This window comes from Columba livia, chromosome 4 (genome assembly GCF_036013475.1).
Source record: "Columba livia isolate bColLiv1 breed racing homer chromosome 4, bColLiv1.pat.W.v2, whole genome shotgun sequence".
Classification (NCBI taxonomy): Eukaryota; Metazoa; Chordata; class Aves; order Columbiformes; family Columbidae; genus Columba; species Columba livia.
Genome location: NC_088605.1, coordinates 25,268,009 through 25,288,096, shown reverse-complemented (window position 1 = coordinate 25,288,096; position 20,088 = coordinate 25,268,009). Strand labels below are relative to the sequence as shown.

The following is a 20,088-nucleotide window of genomic DNA, read 5'->3' as shown; positions in this document are numbered from 1 at the left end:
TGACCGTTAGTGCTTTCTCCCTGTTTAAACTAGTTAGTTGCACTTGGTTTCCTTCAGTAATATTGAAATTAGTTGGATTTATGACATCAAGGGAGGAATATAAGCCACAGGTAGAAAACATTCTGGTTTTGCTGTGTCTAACAAACTCTTACTTTTCAGTTTTATTGGACTGTTGTAATGTTATGCTTTACTAGCCTGAAGTAAGCATTTTAACAAAACTGAGTGCTCACTCACTGGTTTCCACGTCCCACTGAAAGTCTGTGCTTTGCAAGTGCTTTCTGTTCCACAGAATTTCTGTTTTCTATATTTTTTTTGGACTATTGCCTAGTCTTGCCATTTCGTGCTCCTGCCATGAAGTGGTGTGTTAAAACAGGATGGCTTTGTCTATGCTTAAGCACCACTGTTTTGAGGGAGGGAGCGGGTGGCTGGTGCTTACAGGCCCCCAGAGGAACCAGGCAAAATGATGCCTATTCATGGGGCCCTAGTAGTAAAATACACCTTCCCCAGTATTTCTCTGCTGTTTTACTTGGCTCTGCAAGTTGCCTGAGCCACACAGACCTCCTGGCTCTCAGTTCTGAAAGACGTTTTGGGTAGTTGAGGCTGGAGTGCCTCTGCCGTCTTCCCTGCGGTCACTGGCTGGGCATGGAGGTCCTGTGCTGTTGAAGTCCTGTTTGTCCCACCGCAAGCATTCCTGAATCCAGGCTGACTCTGTGCTGATCAAGCTTTTGTGGAAGGAGCCTTGTGTCCCGTGGTAGATAGGTTTGGCAAAAGATGAGTTTTGAAACTGAGTGGTCATTAGCTGTGACTGTAAGTAGCCACAGTGCAGTTGCCTTGGCTGTCTTCTGCTGCATCTGGCTTCGGGGCAATGGGAAGAGGACAAGGCAATGGAGGGCTCTTAATGTGCTGCATTCACTTTCCTTTAGATATTTTTGGGCTGTCTTGTTACTAAATCCTCACTAGTCTTGCTGGAGTGCAGTAGTTCTCAAAGCCCTGTGCAGTTTCACTTGGGAAGTGCAGATGTATAATAAAACTCACAGCAGATGGGGGGAGGATTTCCTTTCTCCTTGATAAAAATAATCTTTGACTAAGGAGGAAACATGATTCCCAGAAACTTAAATCTATGCACTGGGCGAAAAATGGTGTGTTGGGAAGTGCTTGCTGTGGACTTGCTCATGAGCCTCCCAGAGGGTAGGTGTGTGGTACCATCTCTGACAGCTGAAATGCTGAGAGTAGCTGTTCATGGGACATGGGAGACGAACATTCCATGGAAATGAGTTGTGGTTGGCTGTGGATTAATTTCTCTGAGAGTTTTGGCAATTAGTCTTTGCTGTTTGGCACTGAAGATGAACTAACTGGTGTCTGGGGCTGGTGTCTTCTTTAGGAATGAAAATTAGCAACAGGAGGGAAGTGAGTAGCTGAGATTACATACATTTCTGATAAAATGGATGTATTTTGTACATCATGAGAGAGGTAGATTTTTGTTTTGCTTTGCAGTTCTCCTTTTTAAAAAATTACCCTTTCTTGGAGCTCTGGTTATTTATTTGCAAAACAGAGCAATTATGTTGTCCTCCCTGATGTTTTATTGTCCCTGAATTAGTCCAGACGCACATATGTAGGAGGAAAACCCACGAAGGGGCAGCATGGATTTGGGAGCTGGTGCTGCTTGCACTGGCTGTGTAGCGTTCACAGCAGAGGATGCAGCGGGACCTGCCCAGCTGTAGGCTGCTCTGAAGGTGTAGGATGACTATACACTGAAGTACACTGTCCGACGCTCTTTCCATATTAATTGGTGGGGTTTAATAATGAACAACGGTTCCTCCTGCGTTAACAGTACCGTGCCCCTGCAGCAGGTACTGATTCTCGCAACATATCCAGTCCCTGATTCCTTGTGAGTCAGAAGGAGAACAAAGTTGTTCTTGTGTCCTCTGCCCAAGTTGTTTATTGGCAGGTAAGGTGATGTAAGAGCAGAAATGAAATTTTGGCAAGTTTTGACTGGTGGATAATGGATACCAGACTGGTTTTGTTACTAAGGCACGTTAAACAGGGTCGCTTCAATGGATGTACTGTTGCTGTGTTAGCGAAGACCTCCACCTCAAGGTAATCAGTAGACTCTGCTCTATTTAACTCAGTAATATGCTTGCTTATTGCTTCTTCCTACTTAAGAAAGAGTTGTGATTCTACTGTTTTGGACCATGGGGAATGAAAATATTCAAAATATGAACTGTGGTCCTCTTACTTACCAGTTACCATAGAAATCTAAATAAAGAATGCTCTGCAAATATTGTAAATATAGCACTTAACTTTCAGAGCTCTCACTTTCTTAAAAAGACATGCCCTTGTTCAGATTTCTGTAATAACTGATCCATAAGGGCACACATTCTGAATAAAATTGCTGTAAAAGTGATGTATTTACACTGTCTGCAAATATTCTCAGTATCAGAACTCTTAATGACTTTTTTTTAATGTCAGTGTGTTGAGGCTGTCTGTGGCAAACGAGGTCAGTAAAAGCTGCCTTGCGTTCTTTGTGGGAGCTGCAAAGTGCTCAAGATTTTATGGATTATGAACGAGTCGCCTACAGAACTGTTCCTGTGATTCCAGCCAGAAAGACGACCCAGTGACATGCGGGGCAGCCAGCTTAAAGCTGCAGCTAGAAAATTAGGAAACAGCAAGATGTCTTGCCTGGAAATGTGCTGCTCTTCTGGGGACCGCTCAGACTCTCCCTTGGTCTGATGTTCTCACTCGGCTCATTGCATAGTCCAGAAATGGGGGGGTGGAGGTGAGCTGGCTGTCGGGTTGCTAAGTCAGTTTGTGACCTACTATTCTTTTAGGAGTTGAGAGTTGTTGCAGAGTAAAACTGTTCCAAGTTTCTTCCACTGTCCTTAGGAACACATTGTGCATGTCTTATCTGGTGTGGGACCTGATGGTATTCTCACCACTTTTCATTGTTTTTGAAGGAATTAAGACTTTTTTTTAAAACAGTCACTGTGGTTTCATCAGTTTTAATCTGTTTCCTGTCACCTCGTATAATGTAAATCACTTTCATATTCCGTGGATTTTTATTTTTTTATTGTTTTTTGCCTAGGCCTGTCTGGCTGGCAGTAGTAACCTCCTTGCCGAAAGAGAGCTTAGCATGTAAGAATTTTAAATGATTTTCCATCTGGTGTTGGTTTTGGCTTGGTAACAGGAGTAAAAATGTTTTGCATTTTTACAAAGTAGAGGATTTTTTTTTCTCCTGATAATTAAAATCTGAATCTAAAAAGCAAAATGGAAATTGACAGATTTCCAGAGCCAGGTCACTGAGCTGTGCTCTTAATCAGCATGCAGCTGAGGGAAACCAAAAACCGTTTGCACCACGGGAGGGGTGGGCGAATTTGGGATTTTTATGGGCAAATCTGAGGTGGTGTGGCTTCCCAACAGCTCTCTAAGCAATGTAGCTGTAGTCCTGAGATGCTGCGCTCTTAGATTCTTCTAAGTTAGCTCTACCAGCCATCTCTAGTTAACCCAAATACAGTCCCCATGTCTGTTATCTCGTTTAGGTGTTAGACTGGATAGTACTTCTGTGGATCTTGGCACTCCAATAGCTACTTAACATCCTGATGCGGGTTTGGGGAAAACAAGGCAGCAATTCTGGAGGATGGGGAGGTTAATGCCACTTTCTGGAATTCTTTCTCTCTCTTTTAAATTTTATTCTCACTACTCCCACTTCTCACCTTGCCCTGGCAGCCCCACCTAGGTGAGGTGGTTGGAACTCCTTGTCTGGGGGATGCTGAGGCTTTTGCAGATGTCATTGGTTTTGCTGCAGTTGTCCAGAAAATGCAGGTACCTTTTTAATGAGTGGGATGATGTTGCCTGAGGATGGTCTTGGGAGGTCTGTTCTTGTCTCTCTGTGGCTGTGTTGTTATTTTGTGGGGTTGGTGCTCATCTGTTGCTGTCTCTCGGCTCTGTGCTGTGCAACCTGCAGAAATGGCCATGGAGGGTTCTTCACCTTCATGTCACTCTGGTCTGACCAATGTGCCTGGCTCGGGGTGACTGTAGGGAAATGGGATCCCTTCCTGTGAAGGGTTGGTGCCTGCATGCGCCTCTCAAAGTGAGGAGGAATAATACAGGTGTCGTTTGCCATGGCTGAGCCCTTTTCTTTTTGAGGTCAAAAGGATCGGGGATGTATTTATTATTAACAGGTATTTAATAATGTTTCAAGTTTTTTTTCCTTGACGTCCTGCCAAAATAAAAATAGTTGTTTCAGTAGCACTTTTACAAAACTTCTGTGATAAGAAACTGATCTGAACTTAAAGTGGTTGTGTTTTGTTTTGTTTTTTAAATGGATCTACAATTTTACTCTTTTTTCTATGTCCTGCTTTCTAAAAAGCCTATTCAGCAAATATGACAACTATTATATCTGTTGACTATTGGCTGTGTATTTAGATGCTGGCAAAAATAGTAGATGGTGGAGCTTTAGCTAAGCAATTCACTGCTTAGATCTATGCTAATATGGTGTTACATTTCATTTCCTCCACTAAGTCGTCAAAAATGAAGGCAGTTCTCACTAAGGCATAATATGATAAAGGAAAGTTTGATTTGGATGCAACTCTGCCAAGTAATTATAGTCTAGTGCATTAATATAGGTGTAGCTTGAAATAAACTTGATTGCATTTGAAAGAATTTCAGTTGCAAGCCAGTTGTGTTTTTTTTTAATTTTGATGTTTTACTGTTTATGGCTATTATTCTTTTTCTTTCTGTCCTCACAGTAAATAAATCTATAACACATTTCTTAGGTCAAGGGTTTTTCCGTGTTTCTCTCTTTTAAGATTGATGAAACAGCATGGAATTGCTAAACCAAAAGTCAGAAAATAAAGGTGAAAATTTTATAAGTTCCTGGTTTCTGACTTTGATGAGAGCAGGAATGTTAATGCAAGATCTACCTGCAAAACTCATGAGCAGTGTCCAGGGAAATGCTTTAGCGTGGTGATGAATGGGGAGGTGGAGTTCTGCTGCTGTCAGAGAAACAATACTGCTTTTTTTTCTGTATTTGTTTACTTTTCAATGATTGTCACCTGCAATGCCAAATGATATCATCAAACCTTGTAGCCCCGTGGTTTTATGAACTGCATGTAGGTGTGTAAGCCATTTGATTTTTAAGCACTGCAGAGATAAAAACTTCAACTGAATTGCTTCAGTTGTCATTGAAACCGAGAGAGGATGAGTGCATATGGCTACTAGATGTTTTCTAGGAGAGCTGTTCTCACAGAATAAAGAGCATCCTTTTAGCTAAATGGCTTTTACTAGAATGAAAATTAATATTACAGCTAAGCCAGTGAGTTACTGCTGGAATGGGCTGTCCTTACCTCATTTTTTTCACATGTTGTGTGATGCGGGCCTGCACATTTGCTTCAGCTGTCTGGGCCTTTTTTATACACATCACTGTTAAATACACTGCCTGGGTTCTTCCTACTTCCTTTGCCCCCTCCATGTTCTGCTGGGTTAATTCTCTGTGTAGGCTCTGTGCCCGATTAACCAGGTGCCAGAACAGGCCCAGGAGAGTTTGGAGGCATGTAACGGGGTAAATGGGAATCCCACTGAACTGAAGCACTCTGGAAATCCAAGTTAAAGCATTTCTTGTGACAGGGAGGAAGGACCCATTGCAAAGAAGCGAAACTGTTGCATAGTTCTGTAATTTCACAGGACACTCTGTCAGATTTTGAGTGCATTGGGTTTTATTTTTTCAGAAATATCACAAATTTCTTAGGATACGGAAGCGATAAACTGTCAGGGCTCTCGAAAACTGGAATTACCCAAATGAACAGAGGCATTGAAATGCATTGGTTATTTATCTCCATTCAGCTCTTCACAGTAGGTAAAAATATAGCTTTCTCCTCTTGAATCCTTAGTATCTTGCCGTTTATCACCATTGTTGCTGTTTCCAATCTGTCTTCCCAATTGTCTGGTAGTTGCGTGTGTGAATTGTCAGGGGTGCCCGTCTCCTGAGTTTCCTCGCAGGTGTGCTGAGCAGGAGGCTGACCTCTGCATGCTCACAAGAAATAGTACTGTGAGGAACTGCCTCTTGCTTGCATAAAACCTGGCTTCTCCTCCAGAAGCAGAGTGGTTTCTGAGCCTTTTTTACTCACCCTGTTTGTCTTCCTCTGACAAAGTAAATATACACTAATTATCAGCTTGATTACATGGTGCAGTTTCCTTGTTTATCTTAAATTGCAGCATTTCTGTGTCACTGCCAGCTTAAGGACCTTTGACACCTCTTTGGCCTTGAGTTTTGCAGACATTGGGTGAATACTATGCTGCAGTAATCTGTCAGAACATGCTGCAAGACGTAAATGGACTTTGAGAATAAACATTTGTAATACTTCCCTAGCATAAGCATCTGTAGTAAAAAGCTTTTGTGCTGTGGAAGACTGCTGCAGCTGGTATCAGATTTAAATCGGTCATTGTGTTTGACAGCTCTTCTGACAGCCAGATCTCACAGTTGAGTACGCTGCAGCAGCATCGTCTCTAGGGAGAGCTAAGATGTTGTGTGTGAGCTCAGGTCCCTCACCATGGAAGATTTATCCTTTTATGGAACTTTGCATACGTATTATGCAAAGCCTATATAAAAAGATGCATTTTGATAATATTTTTTTGGTTGCCATAGGTGGCTAGTATTCTGTAAGGATCTCATTATGCCGTGTAAGACACTGAGTATCATGTCCTATCATTGCTAAGGAAAGTTGTGATTCATGATATCTTAACAATTGATCAGTGTTGAGCTTTTTTTACTGTTTCTTGATCTAAAGCAAGAAGTCAACTTAATTTGCTGCATGTTTGCCCACAACTTAACCGTAGCCTAGCAAAATGGGTGAGGATCCAAACTACCCTGTATTGAGACATTTTGCTGTTGGAAGTTGCTTTTGTGGATTGCAGTGTTGATCACTAGTGAGCTCGTGCAGTAGTTACTCAAAAGACTAGCTCTGTTAGGAAAGAGACTGCTCCTTACATGCCCCTGTCATGGGTTTGGATATGTACATTATCCTGTAGCTTGTAAATTGTACAGTCTCAGGCTTAATATTGATCACAGTTGTGTTCCACCAGAGTGACTAAATCGATTGCTTTAGAAGAAATGCTATTTGGTGGAGGATCACTTATAGACCCTTGGGTTTTCTACAGCTGAAGATTAATCCTACAGTTAGCTTTTTGTTTCACTTAGATGTGGGTATTTATTACCTGTTTAATCATATCCCTGTGATGGTTAAATGGATACAGTAGATTTGTCTTGTTATTAGCTAGCCTAAATTGCTGCTTTATTTATCATGTAAAACAAAAAAATCTTTCCATGGCTTTTTTGGTGGTGGTGTTTTTGTTGTAAAGTACCTTACCTTTATCTAAAAGGAAGGAAACCATAAGAGCACAAAATAACAGTACAGCTTAGGTTTACTGATGATAATGTGTACTTGCATATTATCTTTGGTCAGTGGCTCAGGAGTTATTTTGGAGACTTTGAGCAAGCCTCTCATGTCCTGGAAATGAGGAGTTAAGCATATCAGATGTATGACTCTAGGCAGCAAGTTACATTACAGCAGTAGGTGACAGTAGGCTCTTCACTCATCTTGCCTGCCTTGTGTGGGCAGGTTTGGCTGAATTCCTGAAGATCTGTCTTATCTTGCAGGAGCTTCGGTATAAGAATGGTTAGTCTGAGTTGCCTCTGACTGTTAATTTTGTGAGTAATTGGTGACTTTGGTTTTGTATGGCTCTGATCCTGTCTCATTTATCACTTTCTAGTAGCTTGCCGTGTTCTCTGATTTGGAAATTGTGGAGAGGAGAACTCCTCTGACTCCGTGTTTTGTGCACAGGATATACCTAAATGGAGGGTCTCTAAGCGGTGTCAAAATGAGTTATCAATACACATGTAAATGATTTTACAGGTTATCTTGTCCAGGTGTGTGTGTTTTTTGTTTTTTTTTTTTAAATGCACCTGTCAAGAAGCCACAGGTATTACTTATGGTGGTTTTGGTTTTTAGTAGGTTTGTAAACCATCCTATGGTGAGCTTAAGCAATTTGTACAAGGCCTCAGCATTAAATAAAATCCTTGATCTTCCAGTCTCTGAGCTGTTACTCTGTGTTTAGTCTCAGCTATGACTTTTCATTAGCTTAATATCTAAAGTAATATTGTATGTGATGCTTGTTCAACTAATACATTTAAAAAAAAATACAGATGCCTGTAAGTGCTAGGTAAGTTGTAGCTAACTAACAGGAATACTCACATAGCTGCATGGGTGCAGATATTTACCTTTTACGGTACTTGAAAGGGTGATTCAGCCCAGGGAAATCTGAGGTTTATTGGCATTTCAAGTGTGCTCTCTTACTGTGCAAATAAAGGAAACATTATCCTTGCTAAACCTCATCTCTGAAGAAGAGATGGAGCTTGAGAAAGAAGTTTTAAGTTCAAAAGAAGAATCTGATATTTTAGCACTATCAGGTGAACTAAAATCTCTTGTTTGAAACCTCTGTAGTATCTCATTTTTTCTAACTGTAATAACTGTTCTTATGTTTCATTACCTCCAGTAATCACAATCACTTCTTTCTTTTTTGCATAAAACTTTATTGCCACCTTTCTTCTGAACTGGACCCTGTTGTATCTGTACACAGGTGAACAAGCTACATTCTGTGTCATGGGGAAGGTCTGCAGTAAAAAGGTGTGTGTGTATTTTCTTTATATTTAGTTTCTAGCTGTTATTTTATTTGGTAGAATTTAGAGAAAGCTTTGCTTGTGAAATAGGCAAATTGGAAGAAAAGTGTTTTCAACGGGTATTTTTAGAGGAACTCATTGTAAATCTGCAAAGGCAGTACAGTATTTTAAACTTCTGTGTTGCCTTGTATCTTCATCAGGAGACGATAGGCTTAGTCTAAGTTGGGTTAAATTATACCATTGGTCATGTTTTATGCATCAGAAAACTGACGTTAATTTCAGAGCAACAGTTGTACTTTTCTAGTGAAAAATTGTAAACAGAATTTTTAGTCACTGTTTAAAACCAAACTTTTCCTCACAGCTACAGAGAAAATGCAGTGCATGTTTGGGAAAAGCAGACTGCTGTACTATGTATTTACAGACCAATGCCCTCTGTTTCAGTGTGATGTGTAGATTAAACTATAAGAACTAAGTTTTGAAGCAGTTGGTTAGACTATCTGCAGTATAAGCACAGTTTGGCTCATAACTTGTTGGATGGCACTGGAGTTCCCAGGTGCCTTCTGCCCCTTTGGGCAGCTGCCACAGCCACAGCCTGGGCTGCTGGGAAGACCTCATGACACCTCAGCCCAGCAGGCCTCTCTGCTTGTACTGGGTTTTCGCAGCAAGGTTTTGGTAGCAGGGACTATGGGATGGCTTCTGAGAGAAGCTGGCAGAAGTTTCCCCCATGTCTGATAAAAACAGTGCTAGCCGGCTCCAGGGTGGACTCACTGATGGCCAAGGGTGAGCCCATCAGTGATGGTGCAACATAGATTTAAGCAGTGCAACACCAGCAGCAGTCAGAAGAGAGTAGTGAGACTATGTGAGAGACATCTCTGCAGACACCAAGGTCAGTGAAAAAGGAGGGCAGGAGGTGCTCCAGGCACCAGAGCAGAGGTTCCTCTGCAGCCCGAGGTGCAGACCATGGTGAGGCTGGCTGTTCCCTGGCAGCCCATGGAGGTCCATGGTGGACTGAGACCCACCTGCAGCCTGGGGAGGACCCCACACCAGAGCAGGTGGATGTGACCACAGGAGGCTGTGCTGCCATGGGAAGCCCATGCTGGAGCAGGTTTCTGACAGGAGCTGTGGCGCTGTGAATAAAGCAGCCCACATTGGAGCAGATTTGCTGGCAGGACTCGTGACCCTGTGTGGGACCCACGCTGCAGCAGTCTGTTCCTGAAGGTCTGCACCCTGTGGAAGGGACCCACACTGGTGCAGTTTGTGAAGAACTGCAGCCCATGGGAAGGACTCACGTTGGAGAAGTTCGTGGAGGAATGTCTCCCATGGGAGTGACCCCACACTGGAGCAGGGGAAGAGTGTGCGGAGTCCTTCCCCTGAGGAGGAAGGAGCAGCAGAGGCAACGTGTGATGAACTGACCACAGCCCCCAGTCCCCATCACCCTGAACCTCTGGTGGGGAGGAGGTAGAGAAAATAGTGAGTGAAGATGAGCCTGGGAAGAAGGGAGGAGTGGGGAGGAAGGTGTGTAAGATTAGGGTTTTTTTTTTCATTACCTTACTCTGATTTGATTTGTAATACATTAAATTAGTTTTCTAGGTCAATTCTGTTTTGCCCATGACAGTAACTGGTGAGTGATCTGTTCCTGTCCTTATCTTGACCCACGAGCCTTTTGTTATATTTTCTTTCCCCTGTCCAGCTGAGGAGGGGAGTGATAGAGCAGCTTTGGTGGGCACCTGGTGTCCAGCCAGGGTCAACCTGATACGGTGACCTGGCTTTGGTAAAACACATGCTAATTTGAAGGAAAAAAGTATTGTCATTGTCTTTGACAGGTATTTAATCAGCAGTCTTTTTATCCATTTTAATGTCGATTTAAATTACTTTAAAGTATTCTTTACCAAGAGGCAAGTGAATGTGGCCCTGGTGAGGAAATGCTGTCCCCTGTCTGGAAGTGTCAGTGTCCATTGTACCTGAGATGGGGGAATGTGCCAGGTGACTTGGGTAACATTTATTTCCTCTCCTGAGGTCAGTTTTATTTAAGCCATCATAACAGAAATATTTGCTTGGCTTATACAAAGCACAGCCACTTCTTTTCCTGGTTGTTAGGATTCACAAAAATAGCCTGGTTACGTTTTTTGGGGGGGCTTCATGGGATTTTTGAAAGTCTTGTGAAAAAGATAGCAAGTCTTTGTGGTTTTTTAAATGTTCTCTTCCTTATTGCCAATTTCTTATACAGAAGTTGGTCAAGAAGCTGCTACTGCTTTTGGTCTGTCAGCCCTCTGGAAGTGCCTTTTGGGGTTGTGTGGCCAATCTTTGTTAGGTGTGAGGTGGACCACACTGTTATCTGCTAATGCAGTACTGTAGTCAAATAAGTTGCTGTCACCGTAACCCAACTACTCCATGCCATTAAGTTTGAAAGCTCTGGTTTTGCTGACTTTCTACCCACATTGGGGTAGTGTTAAATTTAAACATAAATCTTTATGTACCCGTACAGTGACCAAATCAGAAGGATGTAGTTCATAATCTAGTGGTCCATTGCTAATATCTTCCGTAGTGTGCATTTTGCATACAAGTATCTCTAAATTGGATTTTATCTTCTAGAGTAGAAGCACATTGAGTATGGCGAGTTTTTTTTAAGTATTATGAATTTTTCACTGATTTGGTATGGTGATTTTGCAAAATGGTAAGCAGCAAAGTTTGTCTCCTAGGAATAGTTACTGACTGGCAGTAACTGGGTTTAAACACTAATTGTTCATAATTTTTTTGTAGTAACTAGAAATAGAGTTGATTTTTTTTTAATTTCTTTTAGTAGACTTTCTTTAGGTGAGTTCAAAAGGTCTGTGATAAAGTACAGACAGAAACAGGATTAATTGGAAAGATGATCAGTAATAAATACCCCAGGAGGTCAGATGCCGAGTGGCGTGAAAGCACTGAGAATTTAGAGCTGTGCTCTCAGATCAGGTTTTTAAACACATATCTGTCTTGGCATGTCCTATGGAAGATGTGTGGTGGTTTAAAAAATTTTTTGCTAGAAAAAAAGATTTGCTAGAGAACTGGCCAAATGTGTATGTAGTTGAAAATGTGTTAATTATGGAAACAGTGCAGAATCCTAGCCCCACTGATTTCACTGGGAACAGGTTTTGTCTGCTAATTACTGCTATGAACAAAGTTTTCCCCTCACACCAAAGCATTCTCCATTGATTTAAGACCACAGTTAAATTACTGTGACTGAAAGTACCTTTGCCTGTAGCGCTGTCTCCCTCCCTTAGGGGAGGGATGCAGAATGCTTCTCTGGTTTCTATTACATTTTCTCAATTTAAGCTGCTTTTGAACTGTAGTGTTGGTGCTTTCTCAAGCTTTATTTTTACTCTAATACTATTGTAGCTATCGCATAAACTGTATGATTTGCTGGAGAAGGAGAACCTATTTGTCTGTGCTGAAATTAGATCAGTCTCCCATCTTAAACTTACATGAACCCATGTGTGGATCTCTGTAAGGTTCAGATATGACCCCAGTGAGGTTTGTGTTTGTGGTTTTGTTTGTTTGTTTTGTGTATTTTGTGTGTGTGTTTTGGGTTTGTTTTTTTTTTTTTCCTCTTATTGAAAGCACAGATTGGGCAGGATAAGAGTCGAGCACACTGGTGAGGTTGTGTGTCATCTGAGTTATTAGTGCTGGCAGTGCTTCTGGCCTGCTGCATGTGCCAGATGGGACATCTTTCAACGAAGCTTTAAGGCTTGGTCAAATATTACGGGCATGGTTTCATATCATTTTTGACTACTTTGAAATGAATGTTTTAAAAGCGGTTGCTGACAGCTGCTGTTCAAAGGGTGTCTGTTCATCTTCTTCAAGTCATTAACACACACCTTTTCCTCCTCCTTGTGCCCACTCCCCCCATCCCAGCTGATCACTTTGAGGACCCATCTGAAAACCAGCCCCTCAAAGAACACGCATCCTTGTGACAGTGTTGCTGTGTTGAGGTGGCTGAGCCAGTCTAAAGGCCAACTGCTGCTAAAAGGGCCAGTTGGCTTAAATCAGTGTAGATGTAAAACTGTACTGTTACATGAAGGATTTCAGCCTGCTGGCTGTGGAACAGCAACTTTGACTTTTACTTTCTGCAGCTGAATGTACATGAAATGATTCTGTAAGCAGAGATAAGCACTGCATGTTTGTACTCGGAGTTTAACCTGTTTGAGTTCAGGACTCTGTATTCCATTTAAGTTCTGCATGCATTAAGTTAAGGACAGTTCCTGCTCTTGTTTATGCATATTTCAAGTTTATACTGTGCTTAGTAGAAATACTACATTTGACTGTTGCTTTTGACTATGTAAGTAAGTTGCTTTTAAATGAAGGCTCCGAGTTGGCTGGCCTTGCAGGCATCTATAATGTGTGCCTGCGTCCATCCACATGCGTACTTACACGTATGTAGATACACACAGGCACTTATATCTTTGACAGGAAATCTTAGAGCCACTGATTCTCCCCCAGTAGCTCTGAGCACAGCAAGCTTCCTAGGTAAACTGGAAGCAATGGGAATTCTTCCTAATGGCTTCTGTGGACTTCAGCTGAAGTTGTAGGTGCTTCCTTCTCACAGTGCTTTCTAGCAACTCCTGACACTGTTGAGGTTGTGAAGGGTCTGGTAGACAGTTTCAATGTTTTGAGAACTGGGGGTCCTACTTCAGCCATGTGTGTTCAACCTTGAGCCTTGGAGTGACTGCTCAGTGATTATTTATTTATTACTTTATTTTTTCCAGGAGCTGTAACTCTTCACTTGTACTCTAACAGGTTCTGAGACCTCTTGGAGGTGGCATGCCTGAGAAAAATACTTCTAAGCTCCAAAAGAGTTTTGAATTTTATTTTTGAGTTGTGACACAGACTGCAGTCTAGTTCTGTAAAAATAATGGTGTTGTGCTTGAACCCCAGCTGGCAACTGAGCATCACGCAGCGACTCACTCACACCCCCGAAATGGGGTGGGGAAGAGAATTGGAAAGGTAAAAGTGGGAAAACTTGTGGGTTGAGATAAAAGACAGCTTAATAGCTAAAGCAAAAGCCACACACACAAGGAAAACAAAACGAGGCATTCATTCACTACTTGCCATGGGCAAGCAGGTGTTCAGGCATCTCCAGGGAAGCTGGGCTCCATCATGTGTAATGGTTACTTGGGAAGACAAAAAAACATAACTTCCAACATCTCCCGCTTCCTTCTTCTTTCAGCTTTAAATGCTGAGAATGACTTCAAGTGGTTTGGAATATCCCTTTGATCAGCTGGGGTCAGCTCTTCTGGCTGTGTCCCCTCCCAGCTTCTTGTGCACCCCCAGCCTACTCGCTGGTGGGGTGGTGTGAGGAGCGGAAAAGGCCTTGACACAGTGTTAGTGCTACCCAGCAATAACTAAAATATCCCTGTGTTATCAACGCTGTTTCCAGCACAAATCCAAACACAGCCAAACACATATTATAATAGCTACCATGAGGAGAATTATCTCTACCCCAGTGAAAACCAGCACAGGTGGCTAAATTCCCATTGACTTACTGGAGGCTTTCTGAAGACTTCTCCATCAGTATTTCAGCTCATTTTTTTTCTATCTATTGCATGCTTTGCTTCTTGTTGTAGAGCACCACACCGTCTTTTTAATTTTAACTTCACAATACCTTGTATCTTTTGTCACACTTTTGCTGGAGAATATCAATGCAAAGAGAGCTCCAGAACTTTCCTGTCCAAGCCAGCATCTCTCTGCATCTTCTAGTCATTACCAGTACTCATTTAAGAAGCTATCAAGCCCTCCTGTCACTAGCTAGAGGTTTGTTTGTTTGTTTTTTTTTTTCATCTGTATTGATTAACTTAACTGTTTTAAGTAAATTTGACTGCCTTTGGCTACTTACTGACCCTAGATTCCTGCAGTACCTCCAAGCAAAATGCTCAACATAGCTGGCATTCTTGGTACAGCATGAGTGGGCCTGTTGGGAATTCAGGGGCGCTAGGACAAAGCACTGCGTATCCAGGGCAATCTTTTATATGGTAAAGAAAAAAAGTCTTATTCTGTGTTAAATTCAGTTTGGGTGCACAGCATTGAGAGATGAGGTCACTCTTGCTGTGATTATGTGTGATGCCCCTTGGTTTCCTACTGGCATGGATAGTACTGCATGAATTGGAAAAAATTCAGTGTACTATGGAAACAAATGCAATGTAGTTCTCTGGAATTGAGGCCTTAGTTATAATGAAAGGGTGGCAGGAGGTTTTAATTCATAGCCAGAAATTATAGGGATGTAAGTGAGCTGAGGTAGGAGAATGTTATTAGGGTGAATTTTGTTACTTCCTTTTGGAAGCAGCTACTAATAGCTGCTGTCAGTCAGGTCTGTTCTGAGATGGTGTTTCCTGTGTTTTAATGGAAGTGGTTGTAGCAAGGTACAGGGTATTTTACTGAATACTTGGTAATAATGCAGTAACATAATAATTTCTGTAGCTTGACTTTTTGGTATTGACATAAAGTGTAAATATAACCATTAGTCAGTGTAATTAAGTATAGGTGACATCCTGTAGGAAAATTTCCTTCCAATTCAAGAAGAAATTAATTTATAAACTTTTTGATTTAATACAGAGATAGCTGCCTCTTGTGTGTATGTGTATGAGCTTATTTAAAAAAACAAACAAAACCGAAACAGCCACAAAACAACCAAACAAACCCTAAACCAAAAACAGAACAAAAAAAGCCACAACACTTGCTAATGAAAATCCAGGTCTTAAAACATGATGAATGGAGAACTTAGAACCTAAATGAGCATGTTTTGGGCATAGCAATATAGTTATTAATTAATCTGCACCCTTGTGTTTGTTATTTTGTTAAATAAAACACTTATGTGATTCTTTTGAAAGAACTTCCTAATCAAGCTCCTTTTGGAAGAACTTCTTAATCAAGGACCTTCATTTCTATTTTTCAATAAATGAAATAAATTGTCAGAAAGAGTTTTTCAATTTAAGAATTTGCTTGTGTTGCAGGATATTATATTCTTAAATTTAAGGGAATAAACTTTTGAAGCCTGTAGGATGGTTAAGGAAAGCTTTGTATAATGTAAGGCCGAGATGCTGTCAATGCTGTTCTGAAGTCAGGTGTCATCTGAGGAGCAATGGGAAGTCATTGATCCAGGTGGGAAGCAAATATATGACACAGGAGTAACATCTCTGGCATATGGGTACCAAACTTCTTGTCATCTGACAGCCACCCGTAGAGTTTGCTCTTTAGGTTGTGGGTCTGGTGACACTTCTGTAGCTGATGATTTTGTATCTTCTGTCTTCCTGATTTGTCTTCTGTGGAAAGCATATTTTTTCCTGTTGTTGCTAGGGTAGTTAGTCACAGTTTTCTCAGGAGAAAATGCAGGATCTCTTCTACCAGTGGTCTCAAGTTGGTTTAAAATGTATACTAGAAGTATATGGATTAGGTAAAAGGTTTTAGCCTCAGGGCAGATTTTATGACACAGTGGGACTATAGTTGTTTTTTGACGATGATCGGAAAATTAATTATTTTCATCCGGCTATTGCACCATTAATCTTCTTATCAGAGGTGGAGTACTGAGGAAATACTGCACAGCGCTAGAACTGCAGTGTTAAGCAAAAAAACCCCACAACTAAATATCCTTCTCTCTGTGAGAACTGTGAGACCCCAGCTGCTGTATCTTTTATCCACTTTGTTTCCTTAAGAGATCAGCCTTAGATGGTGAGTCAGCTAGCCAGCATGATTAATAAAGGAATAAGCTAAATAAGGATTTTTTTCTGTTAACCACCGGCTGTTCTGAGCAAGATATATTCCAAGTGCTCACTGACCCTGTGCTGTTAAAAAAAAAGAAAAGAAAAAGAAGAGAAAAAAGGAAAAAAGCCACCCCAAAACCTCCTCCAAAAACAAACCAACCAACCAAAAAAACCCAACAAAACAAGAAGAAAGCCCCCACAACACTCCCCCAACCAACAAACCAACAAAGAAAAAGCAAAACTACACAAAATTCCCCCACCAGATTAGAAACAAAACACCTCCCCCAAAAAATTGTTGTATTTGAGGTGATAGGAGTGGGATGGGTCTGATAGTTACTTCTAACAGTGGTTCTGCATTAATTCTGCTAAGCACATCTGTAATGATCTATTCCAAACCTTTCCTAGGCTTACATAAGATCTTTTACTGTGGGGGGGAAAAATGTGCTGTAATGGTTTTTTAACTTTATTCTGCCCTTCCTCTCCCTTCCCTGACCCACAATGACAGAGGCTTGTAAGGTAGAGGAGATGATCCCGTTTTACAACTAAACAGATACTGTGCAAATTATTTTGAATATGGTGTCCTGGTGTGCAGAATCAGTATGATTTCTGGTAGTGCACATTGCCTGTGTTAAAGGTTCTTCATTGTCTTTTAGCTAGCTTTGAAGCCAAAATTATGAGGACTTATACCTGCATCATTAAAATTTATTATGACAAACTGGAGGGCATCGGGTACCAAGGATGCTCTAAGATGGAGGAAGCACCCTGTTGTGTGCAGCATAAGCTGGAAAGTACTGGAGAATATCAGGAGAGGTTAGGGAGAATTACACAGTGGTAACAGTACTTAGAGTAGGAGTGAGTAGCTGAAGTCAGTTACTGGGAGAGTTTGTACTTAGAGCACAGGTGATAATGCCTTTTTAAAAAGGAGCTGACTTACAAATTCAGATTTCAGTTCAGTTTTGCAGTGGTCTTTAATAACCTGACTTCATTTGGGCTGGGTTACAAGCTAAGGCAGATGTGGCTCCATTTTAATTTATCTTGGTTTAGCTAATGCTTTGTGAAATTATTTTTGTAATGGCGGGAAACTACATCTCTTGGCAGAAGTGAACAGAGGACTACCTTGTTGGGAAAACTGTGTCTCTGGTTTGTGGAGCTCTTGAGCAGATGATTTTAACATAATCTTGTGAGAGGATGTATTGCATTTCTGTTTGTGTCCCTATTTCTTCTGCAGCGATTCATCCTATTTTGCTGGGTTTGACCTGTTAATGTATGTGCAGGACAGGAGGTGGAGAGGAAATAACTGAAGAGCGTGCTTGTGCCCTGGAGGGGAAAGGATGACTTAAGCTAAAATGCTGCCTCCATATCCCGTGGGTGTGATATGTGGGAGAGCGACTGGGTGTCCTGCATTATTCATCGCCACTGGCTTCTGCTGTGACGTGGGTGTTTATCACATGAATAGTAGTGCTGTGGGCTGCTGCAGGAAAGGTGTGTGTGACCTGAATACTCATCACCCACAGGGCTTTCTCCAGGTGACAGATAAAATCTGATCTCACGTATAGAATGTCTGCTAAGAAGTCAAATCATTTGGAGATGTTTTTCTCTCAGACAGCTTGTGGATGAGCATCTTTAGTTGCTTCTAACTCCTAGTGGCTGGTCTCTGTCACATGTATGAATTCCCAGACTTAAAATTTGGTGTCTGTGTGAAAGTAAGTTTAATTCTTAACATGTATTTGGAAAATTCCTCACCTAGCTAAGTTGTACCCCATTGTGCTAAGAATAAGATTTTTGAGAGAAATTCCAGGCTACTTTGTTTTCAAGTATTGATTCAAGTTTCTCTTTCCGGTTTTAATTTTTTAAAATTCTTTTAAACTCGGCTGCTTGAGCATTTTCAAAGCACACTTGTTTTGCTGCTGAAATGCTAACAGCGTGTGTTGGGCTTTTGTGAGGTCTAAAGATTTGCTCATCCCTCCTGATGCAACAGAAAATGTCTTGATTGCCATCCACTGGGGGGAAAACATGCTGCAGTGGTACTTGGTCTGTGCTTGAAGAGTTGCTGTTGAACAATACATTTCCCTATGTCAATCATGCTGTGCTTTTGGCATAATAACCTAGGAACTGTCAGCCTCAGCCCAGATGTTTGCTCAGACAGTTGTGTAATGGGAGCTACTTGTCTGGTTCTTGTTACGAGTCGTGATAGCAGCGATGCTGAAAGCTGGAGGGAAGGGGTGGGTTCGGGGACGGAAGTGGGGACACAAGGCTCGGTTGTGCTGCCGGAGGGATGCTCAGGGCACTGCAGACCCCCCTGCCCCAGAGTGCAGGAGCTGCGCTCAGGACGTTTCCGCGCTCTCCTCCTCTTCCATTGGCTTTTGCGCGTTAGCTGTATGTGTGCTGAGACCGAGCACCAGAAGAGCATCTGTATTTATGGAACACGTTCTTGCCCTGGCTGGCTGGTTCACCCTTAGGAAACCAAATTACCCACCAGTAGAAATACCAGCTGCCTCAAGCTATAAGGACAGGGTATTTCTGTAACTGTTCTTACTGGTAGCCTATTATGATTTATGGGTAGCTATAGAAGCAGGACATGAATCAAAGAGGGTTTTATGGGTTGCAGAGTCTGACAGGACCAGGTGAGCTGTAGCCAGTGCTGTGCAGTGGGACATGTCAACCTCTCCAAGGCTGAAGAGGATTTCTGCTTCAGTGTCAACCTGATGCTCTGCCCTCTTCTGCTTCAGTGTCTGTGCAGCATGGCTTGGTGAGCAGGAACACTTGAGAAAAGCAGTAAGTTATGCAGCCAAAGGACCGAAATAACACCCTGGGGTTTGGGAGCTGTCACTGGCAATGCGGGGGGTTGTGTATATGATTTGGGGGTGATGGTGGGGATGATTTGCTAAAATGAAAACACAGATTTGGTCCAGAGTAGCCTGAAAGGAAAGTTTCTTGGCTCTCCTCCCTGCACCCCATTCTGTGCAAAACTTTAACAGGAAAAACAAAACCCACCTAAACATCTTCCAGTATCCACTTTGGACAATCTTAACAAAAGGCATCACTAAAATGAAGAAGGCAGACTTGGGTATCATGCATAAATATCAAGACTTTCCCACCTCATAGTCTCTTCTGTAGTGACCCTGCAGTCAGTGAGCATTGTGGGGCCGATGCCCATGTTCCTTCTTGAGCCAGGAGGACCTGACCCATCTTCTGCCCTTTCCAGGAAGGTGTCCAGAATATGCCTTTTAACCTGGAAGGGGAAGAGTGGGGCCCCTCCTGTGAATTGTGGATAACCAAAGCTCTTTGGCTTTGTTAATAAATAAAACAGTGCCACGTGCATTTCAGTGTTTTAGTCATTAGTTGTGAGAGAAATGCTTCTTCCTGACCTTCAAAAACTTGGGAAGGTAGAATACCATCTAAGTTGAAGCTATTTTCCTTTTGGCCCTCTAGGGCGATAAGTGAATTGGTGTCTAAGATGCTTCCTTCTGTGGATTTGGCAAAAACTGCTGTCAAAGAAGGTAGGATGCAGAGGAAGAAAGGTAGATGCTAAAAATGTCAGGGAATTTTTGAGGTGGCAGCGGCAGCCTTCTCCCCTGCCCCATCTTTAATTAGTCTTTTACCCATCTTTATGTTATGAGAGTCCTCCACATCTGTCAGATGGCAGTGCCACTTGTTAATCCTGGCAGTTCTTTTTGTGTGTTTGGT

The 20,088-nt window shown here is 41.9% G+C and overlaps 1 protein-coding gene across 25 annotated transcripts in view; it reads left to right on the top strand.

The window, feature by feature from the left end:
- Positions 1-20,088, top strand: part of APBB2 (amyloid beta precursor protein binding family B member 2) — a 181,440-nt gene that overhangs the window by 32,499 nt on the left and 128,853 nt on the right. For 5 of the 25 annotated variants that reach the window (XM_065060750.1, XM_065060740.1, XM_065060755.1 and 2 more), the window contains exon 3: positions 8,632-8,678. The exons of the other annotated variants lie outside the window; for them this stretch is intronic. The gene's annotated coding sequence lies outside the window, so the exon portion shown is untranslated. The remainder of the gene's footprint in view (positions 1-8,631; positions 8,679-20,088) is intronic. 25 annotated transcript variants of the gene reach the window in all.